Here is a 9412-nt window from a genome sequence, read left to right on the forward strand (position 1 = left end):
ATAGAGCTCCTCCACCATCTGGCAGGACATCAAGAGACAGACTGAATACACAGCACAGATGACTGGTCTACATTGTAACAATCAAAAAAACTCTTAATTTAAACTTCATATATTCTAAGAAATAAATAATGCAAATACTGTGAAATAAAATGTCATATTTCAAATGTGCAAGCAGACTCTAACAAGTACACTTTAAATCTCTAAATAGACATTTACATATATGATTGATTTGCAATTATTAACTGACAAATATTATAATAATCAGAATGACATAGGTAATATTACAAAAAGTCTATCAAATAAATGGAAGCTTTAAAAAAAGAAACAATGAAAGCCAGACTGGTCTGGCAGCAGAGAGAGTCTGGCAGCAGAGAAAGGTCTGGGGTCAGGTGTCAAGGTTAAAGAGAGCTCTCTACAGAGCGTCGTCTTTTCAGTCATTGAGATTTGGAATGCGTGAGCTGAGGGCCGTCCGCAGACCCATGTGTCCATTCTGCCCCCCTTGGCCTTCCCCTCCTCCAATGTTTGCTGGTAAAGTTTCCCTCAGCTCTGCCCAGGGCCGAGGTGTGCCAGCTGGACTCCATCTGACCAGGGAGAGGATTACAAGGACCATGGAATATTTATCCCTGCACTTTTTTTGTCATTCTAGCATAAGGGCTGCTTCGAGCCCTATCAGTACTCAACACACACTCAACACAAAACCTGCTGGTCTCCCAACCGAACTGGGCCATATTTTTTTTTACCTTAAAAGCGCTCCCCAATTCATAATCCCCTTAGTCAGGTCCTCACTGAAACTCGCCTTTTCGGCCTCAACACGATGTGTCCCCCCACCGACTTTCTGATACGCTAGCACTGTGCCCCCCGTTTTAGTAGATTTAGTATGGTGGTGTCTCATATATACCTGGCGCAGGTAGTATGCTATTATTTGGTAAGTCCGATTAAAATCATTTTAAACCATTATATTTAAAAGAGTGTGTGAGCCTCCTTCCTGGGGCGGGGTAACCAAAAAAAAAAAAGGAGGCCACTTAGCCGTCTTTTCCCTAAGCCTGGTCCAACATATAAAATATCAGACCTTTTTTTAAAAAACTCCCATAAATCCCTCCAGGCCGGCCCCCGCCTCCATCCGCCCCCCTCCCGCGACCCCAACCCCGCCCCCCCCCACCCCACTCCCCCAACCCCTGCCCTCTCCCACCTCCACGCGCCCACCCCACAAGCCCCCACCCTCCCCGCACTCTTCAGCCCCCAACCTCCGCCGTCAGTCCCCCACAACCTGAACTTGCCCACCCCACCGTAGTTACTCGCTGGAAGCGCAATTATTCGAGATTGGGGCCGTTTGTATTTCGAGGGTTGTCCAATACGCGAGAGGAAGGTAAGGAGTGGAGAGGGTGCTTATAAGGTATAGCCACGTTCGAAGCACAATCTCATTTAGAAACCTTCATTATAAAAGAAAGACTTGATAGCTGGCCTTTCTGGAGTCCTGAGGGTAACCCAAAAAAAAAAAGTAAAACCAAAGGAGTACGCAAGTATAACAAAACAGATCTGGGAACAATATAAAAATAAAAATACAGAATAAATACATAATAATATATGAGTCGTTATTATAAATTTAAAACAAAACAAGATGTTGCAACAATCAAATATAAAGAAAAACAATCCAAGTACTGTGAAATGCTATTTAGATAATAGTCTGGGATCCAAGTAAACAATTCTCACCGCCCCCACTAAAACTGTTCTGACTAATACAGTATACATTACTCGGAACTGTTTACACCCCACCCTAGCCAAAATACATTTTAAACTCATTTTTCACAATTTTCCTGACATTTAATCCAAGTAAAAAATTCCCTGTCTATAGTCAGTTAGAATCACACAGTTATGTTGCTCCTCACAAGTTCCGTGTCAATTTAAGGTGTTGGTAGAAAACTGCTAGTATCAGAAAAGTGCTAGTTTAAAACCCAATTATAAAATGACAATAATATTAGCATGTCGTGAGAGTAAACCCCAAAAAAATACCCAATGGATAGCTGCACTAACAGCTATAACAAATAATCTATAAATTACATCAAAATATTCCCAGAAAAAATGTACAAAAAGACTTACATAGAAAAAACATCAAAATAGGATTTAAAAAAAGGTAGAAACAATTGACCTCTAAATTGTTCAACTTGGGTCAAAACAGTTCAGAAAACGCTTCCCTACACAGCCTTCCAGCAATAGAGGTTTGGGTAATTTTGCCCATCGCCTGTGACAAGAGCTGTGGAACCGATCGAGATTGTTCAGCATCCTTTGCTCGCACATGCTTTTTTCATTTCTGCCCACACATTTTCATATAGGCATGAGTCATGCTTTTGATATCCAACTGCCAAAATTACCTTAAACGTTGTTGCCCCCATCCATCAAACCTATTTTTGCTCACAAAAACTTTGGAAGTAAATGCTTGGGTCATTTCCATTTAAAGAACCATTTGCACCAAGCTTTAACTATCGCTCCCCAATCTGAATGTCTTCCAATGAAATTCCGCTCTCTCAAGAGCCCACTACTCCACATAATTTCTCCTGCCTCACCCACCTATCTTGTATTCAATCTATCCCTGCTTAAGTGCACGTCATGTCCTCCGCCCAGAGCAAATAGCACCCCACTAACCATATGCCAGCGCACTCCCCGGGCTTTCATGACTGTTTGGGATCCATTAGCGGGCCCATGACTGACTAGTGTGATTCGGTCAACCACCTGACCTTAGTTATCTCTGTTTTCTTTATTATTTTTGTTATGAGGTCAGCCCGATTTAAAATCATTTTAAAACCAAATTATAATTGTGGCCTTGAGAAAATCCCAAAATACGAGGGATTGTTTTTTTTTAGAGGCCAATGTCCTAAGCGTTTGGTATACTAGTTGTGGGTGTAGTCTGCGGCCATTATGTAGTCTATGTGGCCTAATTGGTTCCAAACAATCACCGAGCAGCGTGCTATCGTGTCCTGATTGGATTCCTAGTTTATGCCATTTTTCCATGTTTTCGTTTGTGAGTTTATTTGTGCTATGTGATGCGTTGCATGTCGCACTCTTTATATTAGCTTCACCAGTTCACTTTGTTATTTTATTCTAGTTTGTAGTTCTCTTATCATAAATAAATTATTACACATCAGCTCTCTTTGAGGCTCTCAATTCCTACGAGACGAACGTGACAGGTCCCGTTCTTCTTCTTCTCTCTTTGGAGACTCTGTTCCAACATAGAAAATAATTTCCAGATCCTTTTCTAAAATAGCTCATAAAGCTTATTTCCTCACACGCGATGGATCTTGACGGCTCCACCCCCCCCCTTTTTCCCCTTCCAAGACACTTAACAATGGTCCATTATTTGCCAAACAGTTCTATTTTTTTCATCAGACCAGAGGACATTTCTCCAAAAAGTAAGATCTTTTCCCCATGTGCATTGCAAACCATGGTCTGTCTTTTTTAATGGCGTTTGGAGCAGTGGGCTTCTTCCTTGCTGAAGCCTTTCAGGTTACTGTCGATATAGGACTCGTTTTACAGTGGATATACAGTGGAGAAACAAGTATTTGATACACTGCCGATTATGCAGTTTTCCTACTTACAAAAGCATGTAGAGGATTTTGTAAATTTTATTCAAGGTACACTTCAAACCTAGAGATCCGAGAAAATTCAAACAATAAATTACCAGAAAATCACTTGTATGATTTTAAGTAATTAATTTGCATTTTATTGCATACATAAGTATTTGATACATCAGAAAAGCAGAACTAAATATTTGGTACAGAAACCTTTGTTTGCAATTACAAGATCATACGTTTTCCTTATTCTGACCATTTGCACACACACTGCGAGCAGGGATTTTGGAACACTCCTCCATACAGAACTTCTCCACACTCCTTCGGGTTTCGGCTCGCTGGCAATACGGACTTTCAGCTCCCTCCAAAGATTTTCTATTGGGTTCAGGTCTGGAGACTGGTAGCCCTCCAGGACCTTGAGATGCTTCTTACGGAGCCACTACTTAGTTGCCTGGCTGTGTTTTGGTCTTTGTCATGCTGGAAGACCCAGCCACGACCCATCTTCAATGCTCTTACTGAGGGAAGAGTTGTTGGCCAAATCTCGCAATACATGGCCCCATCCATCCTCCCCTCAATACGGTGCAGTCGTCCTTCCCCATTGCAGAAAGCATCCCCAAAGAATGAATGTTTCCACCTCCATGCTTCACGGTTGGGATGTGTTCTTGGTTGTACTCATCCTTCTTCTTCCTCCAAACACGGCGAGTGGAGTTTATTAACCAAAAAGCCTCTATTTTGTCTCATCAAACCACATGACCTTCCCATTCCTCCTCTGGATCATCCACATGGTCATTGGCAAACTTCAGATGGGCCTGGACATGCGCTGGCTTGAGCAGGGGGACCTTGCGTGCGCTGCAGGATTTTAATCCATGATGGCTCTGTGTGTACTAATGGTTTCTTTGAGACTGTGGTCCCAGCTCTCTTCAGGTCATTAACCAGTCCTGCCGTGTAGTTCTGGGCTGATCCCTCACATCCTCATGATCATTGATGCCCCACGAGGTGAGATCTTGCATGGAGCCCAGACCGAGGGTGATTGACCTCATCTTGAACTTCTTCCATTTTCTAATAATTGCGCCAACAGTTGTTGCCTTCTTACCAAGGCTGCTGCCTATTGTCCTGTAGCCCATCCCAGCCTTGTGCAGGTCTACAATTTATCCCTGATGTCCTTACACAGCTCTCTGGTCTTGCCATGGAGAGGTTGGAGTATGTTTGATTGAGTGTGTGACAGGTGTCTTTATACAGGTAACGATTCAAACAGTGCAGTTAATAACAGGTAATGAAGTGGAGAGCAGAGGCTTCTTAAAGAAAACTAACAGGTCTTTGAGACCGAAATTCTACTGTTGTAGTGATCAAATACTTATGTCCATCAATAAAAATCTAATTAATTACTTAAAAATCATAACAAGGTATTTTCTATTTTTTTTTAGATTTCCGTCTCTCACAGTTGAAGTACCTATGATAAAAGATTTACAGACCCTACGATGTCTTTACAGTAGCCAAGAAAACCTGCACAAATCGGCAGTGTATCAAATACTTGTTCTCCCCACTGTAGATACTTTGGTACCTGTTTCCTCCAGCATCTTCACAAGGTCCATTGCTGTTGTTCTGGGATTGATTTGCACTTTTCGCACCAAAGTACATTAATCTCTTAGGAGACAGAACGCATCTCTTCCTGAGCGGTATGACGGCTACATGGTCCCAGTGTTTATACTGCGTACTATTGTTTGTACAGATAAACGTGGTACCTTCAGGCATTTGGAAATTGCTCCCAAGGATGAACCAGACTTGTGAAGGTCTACAATTTTTTTTCTGAGGTCTTGGCTGACTTCTTTTATTTACCATATGTCAATGCAAAGAGGCACTGCGTTTGAAGGTAGACCTTGAAATACATCCACATGTACACTCCAATTGACTCAAATTATGTCAATTAGCCTATCAGAAGCTTCTAAAAGCCATGACATAATTTTCTGGAATTTTCCAAGCTTCTTATAGGCACAGTCAACTTAGTGTATGTAAACTTCTGACCCACTGGAATTGAACAGTAAAATCTGTCTCGTAAAACAATAAATACTTGTGTCATGCACAAAGTAGATGTCCGAACTGACTTGCCAAAACTATAGATCTGAACAAACATTGTGGAGTGGTTGAAAAACAAGTTTTAATGACTCCAACCTGAGTGTATATAAACTCCGACTTCAACTGTAGATGGCTTTTCCAGAAACACCCACCTACACACCTAACCTACCAGAAAAACCAACACCCACCTACACACCTAACCCTAACCAGAAAACACAACACCCACCTACACAACCTAACCAGAAACAACAACACCCCCTACACATCCTAACCAGAAAACCAACACCCACCTAACCCTAACTAGAAAACCAACACCCACCTACCCACTATCGCTCCAAAATAACCCACCTACCACCTAACACCAACAGAAGAAACCATACCCAGCCCACCAAGCCCTCCAACACACCCAGCCCTAACCTAACCAGAACATCAACACCCACATAAACCCGATAACCAAGAAAAACACATCAACACACCAACTACTAACCAACAACCCACCTAGACCCTAACCCCGTAGACCAGAAAACGTCAACACGCCACCATAAACCCTTAACAGAAAGAGCCAACAACATCAACCAATGAACCAAGACAAACCCATACACTATAAACCTAACCAGAAACACCCACCCACACAACCTAGCATTAACCAGAAAAGCTACCAACACCCACCTACTAACAAAACTAACTACCAGGCCACACACCAACGAAAACCAAGCACATCTAACCACTAACCCTAACCAAAAAACCAGAAACCTAACGACCCATCCTACACACCTAACCCTAACCAGAAAACCAACACCCACCTACACACCTAGCATTAACCAGAAAACCAACACCCACCTAACCCTAACTAGAAAACCAACACCCACCTACACACCTAACCAGAAAACCAACACCCACCTACACACCTAACCCTAACCAGAAAACCAACACTCACCTACACACCTAGCCTTAACTAGAAAACCAACACCCACCTACACACTTAACCTGGAAACCAACACTCACCTAAACACCTAACCAGAAACCAAATATCCACCTAACCAGAAACCCAACACCCAACTACAGTGGCTTGGGAAAGTATTCACCCCCCTTTGCATTTCTCCTATTTTGATGCCTTACAACCTGGAATTAAAATATATTTTTKGGGGGTTTGTATCATTTGATTTACACAACATGTCTACCACTTTGAAGATGCAAAATATGTTTTATGAAACAAACAAGAAATGACAAAGAAACTGAAAACTTGAGTGCTCATAACTATTCACCCTCCAAAGTCAATACTTTGTAAAGCCACCTTTTACAGCAATTACAGCTGCAAGTCCCTTGGAGTATGTCTCCATAAACTTGGCATATCTAGCCACTGGGAKTTTGTGGAGAAGGAAATGTCCTTCTCCACAACTTTGTCCCTGACCTGTTTGGAGAGCGCCTTGTTCTTTCTGGTGCCGCTTGCTTGGTGGTGCCCCTTGCTTAGCGGTGTTGAAAACTCTGGGGCCTTTCAGGACAGGTGTATAAAAACTGATATCATGTGAACAGGTGTATAAAAACTGAGATCATGTGACAAATTGCACACAGTTGGACTTTACTTAAGTAATTATGTGACTTCTGAAGGTAATTAGTTGCACCAGATCTTATTTAGGGGCTTCATAGCAAAGGGGGTGAAAACATATGCACGCACCACTTTTCCGTTTAGAATTTTTGTGCATTTTTTGTAACAAGTACTTTTTTTCATTTCACCTTTGTGTAATATTTTGTGTATGTCCATCACATGACCCTAACCAGAAAACCAACACCCACCTAACCCTAACCAGAAAACCAACACCCACCTACACACCTAATCCTAACTAGAAAACCAACACCCACCTAACCCTAACCAGAAAACCAACACCCACCTAGGCGGGTTGGTCTTTCTGCGGATAGGTTAGGTGTGGTTAGCGTGGATGGGTGTTTTTTGGTTAGGTTATGTGGTGTTCATTTTCTGGTTAGGGATTATGTGGGTCTTGTTTTCCATGGTTAGGTTAGGCTGTGTGGTGGTTTTCTGGTTGGGGTTAAGTGTGTATGTGAGGTTGTTGGGTTTTCTGGTTAGGGTTTGGTGGGTATTGGCTTTTCTAGTTGAGGGTTTATGTGTGTTGGTGGGTTGTTGGTTTTCTAGTTAGGATTATGCTGTTGGTGGGTGTTTGGTTTTCTAGGTTAGCACTGTATACTCAGGCGTGTGGCTGTATGGTTTGTGGTTGGTTAGGTTTGTCTGTTTTCGCTGGTTAGAGTTAGGTTGGGCTGTTGGTTTTCTGGTTAGAGTTTAAGAGTTGGTGTTGCTGTTTTCTGGTCTTACGGGTTACGTGGTGTTGGTTTTGTTCATTGGTTAAGGTGTGTAAGTGTGGGTGTGCTCGTTTTCTGGTTAGTGTTCAGGTGGCGGGTTGTAGGTGGGTTGTGTGTTTTCCGGTTAGGGTTATCGGGTGTTAGTAGGCGTGTGGTGTTGTGTGTTTCTGCTTACGGTTCTGTTAGGGTATTTAGGTGGTGTTGGCTTTTTCTGGTAGGGTTAGTGTGTAGCTGGGGTGCTGTTTTTTGGTTAGGGCTAGGGGTGATTCTTTAGGTATAGTGGGTGTTGGTTTTTCTGGAGGGTTAGGCTGTATTACGTGGTGGTGTTGGTTTTCTGGGTTTAGGTGTGTAGGGTGTTTGGTATCTGTTAGGGTGGGTGTGTGGAGTTTTCTGTTGTTCCTAGGTTAGGGCTACGGGTGGTTGTTTTGGTTCGGTTAGCGTGAGGTGAGGTGGGGTGTTGGTTTTTCTCGTTACGGCCGTTAGGTTTGTCAGTGTTTAGTCCATTGTTGGTTTTCTAGATTAGGCTAGGATGGGTGTTTATTTTGTCTTTCTAGAGTTAGGGTTAGGTGTTTTAGAGGTGACGCGTTTTGGTTTTCGCGCGTAGGGGATATAGGTGTTTAGGTGGGTGTCTGGTTTTCTGCGTTAGGGTATAGGTGAGTGATTGAGCTTTCTATTTAGGCGTTATGTGGGCGTTGGTTTTTCTGCGTTAGGTCTAAGGTGTGTTAGGTTCGGTGTTGCTTTTGTGCTAGTTAGGGCTTCTTTAAGGTGTTTTGTAGGTGCCAGGTGTTGTTTTCTGTTTAGGGTTAGGGTTAGGTGCGCTGTAGGTGCGGTAGTTGGTTTTCTAGTTAGCGGTTAGGTGTGCATATGGTGGGTGCTTGGTTTTTCTGCCGTTAGGGTGAGGTGCGGTGTTGTTGTTCTGGTTACGGTTAGGTGAGCGTGTTTGCGTTTTCTTGTTAGAGTTAGTTGTAGTTAAAGCGTGGGTGTTGTCGGTTTTACTGGTTAGCGCTAATGTGGTAGGTTGTTTGGTGTTGGTTTTCTGGTCTAGTGTGATTGGATGTTTTAGGCTTTAGGTGGGCTGTAGGTGTTGTGCTTCGGTTTTCTGTAGGATTTAGCAGCTAGGTGTGTAGGTGGGGGTATTGTTTTCTGGTTAGGAGTTAGCCGTGTGTAGTTGAGCGTGTTGGTTTTCTGGATAGGGCTTATATTGGTAGGTGTTCGGTTCTTCTGAGGTTAGGGTTATGTGTGTTTGCGTCCTTTTTCTGGTCAGGCGTTAGGTGTTTAGGTGCGGTGTTGTTCCTTTCTGGTTAGGGGTTATGCGTGCAGTGTTGAGGTTTCTAGTTCAGGGATTATGTGGGCGTTAGGTTTTCTGGTTAGGGTCTACAGGTGTGTAGCGTTGGGGGTCGTGTTGGTTTTTCTAGCTTAGGTTAGTGTGTTAGGTGTAGGTGTTGGCTATTTCTGTTAGGGGC

The sequence above is a fragment of the Salvelinus sp. IW2-2015 genome, linkage group LG11, assembly GCF_002910315.2.
Source record: "Salvelinus sp. IW2-2015 linkage group LG11, ASM291031v2, whole genome shotgun sequence".
Lineage (NCBI taxonomy): Eukaryota > Metazoa > Chordata > Actinopteri > Salmoniformes > Salmonidae > Salvelinus > Salvelinus sp. IW2-2015.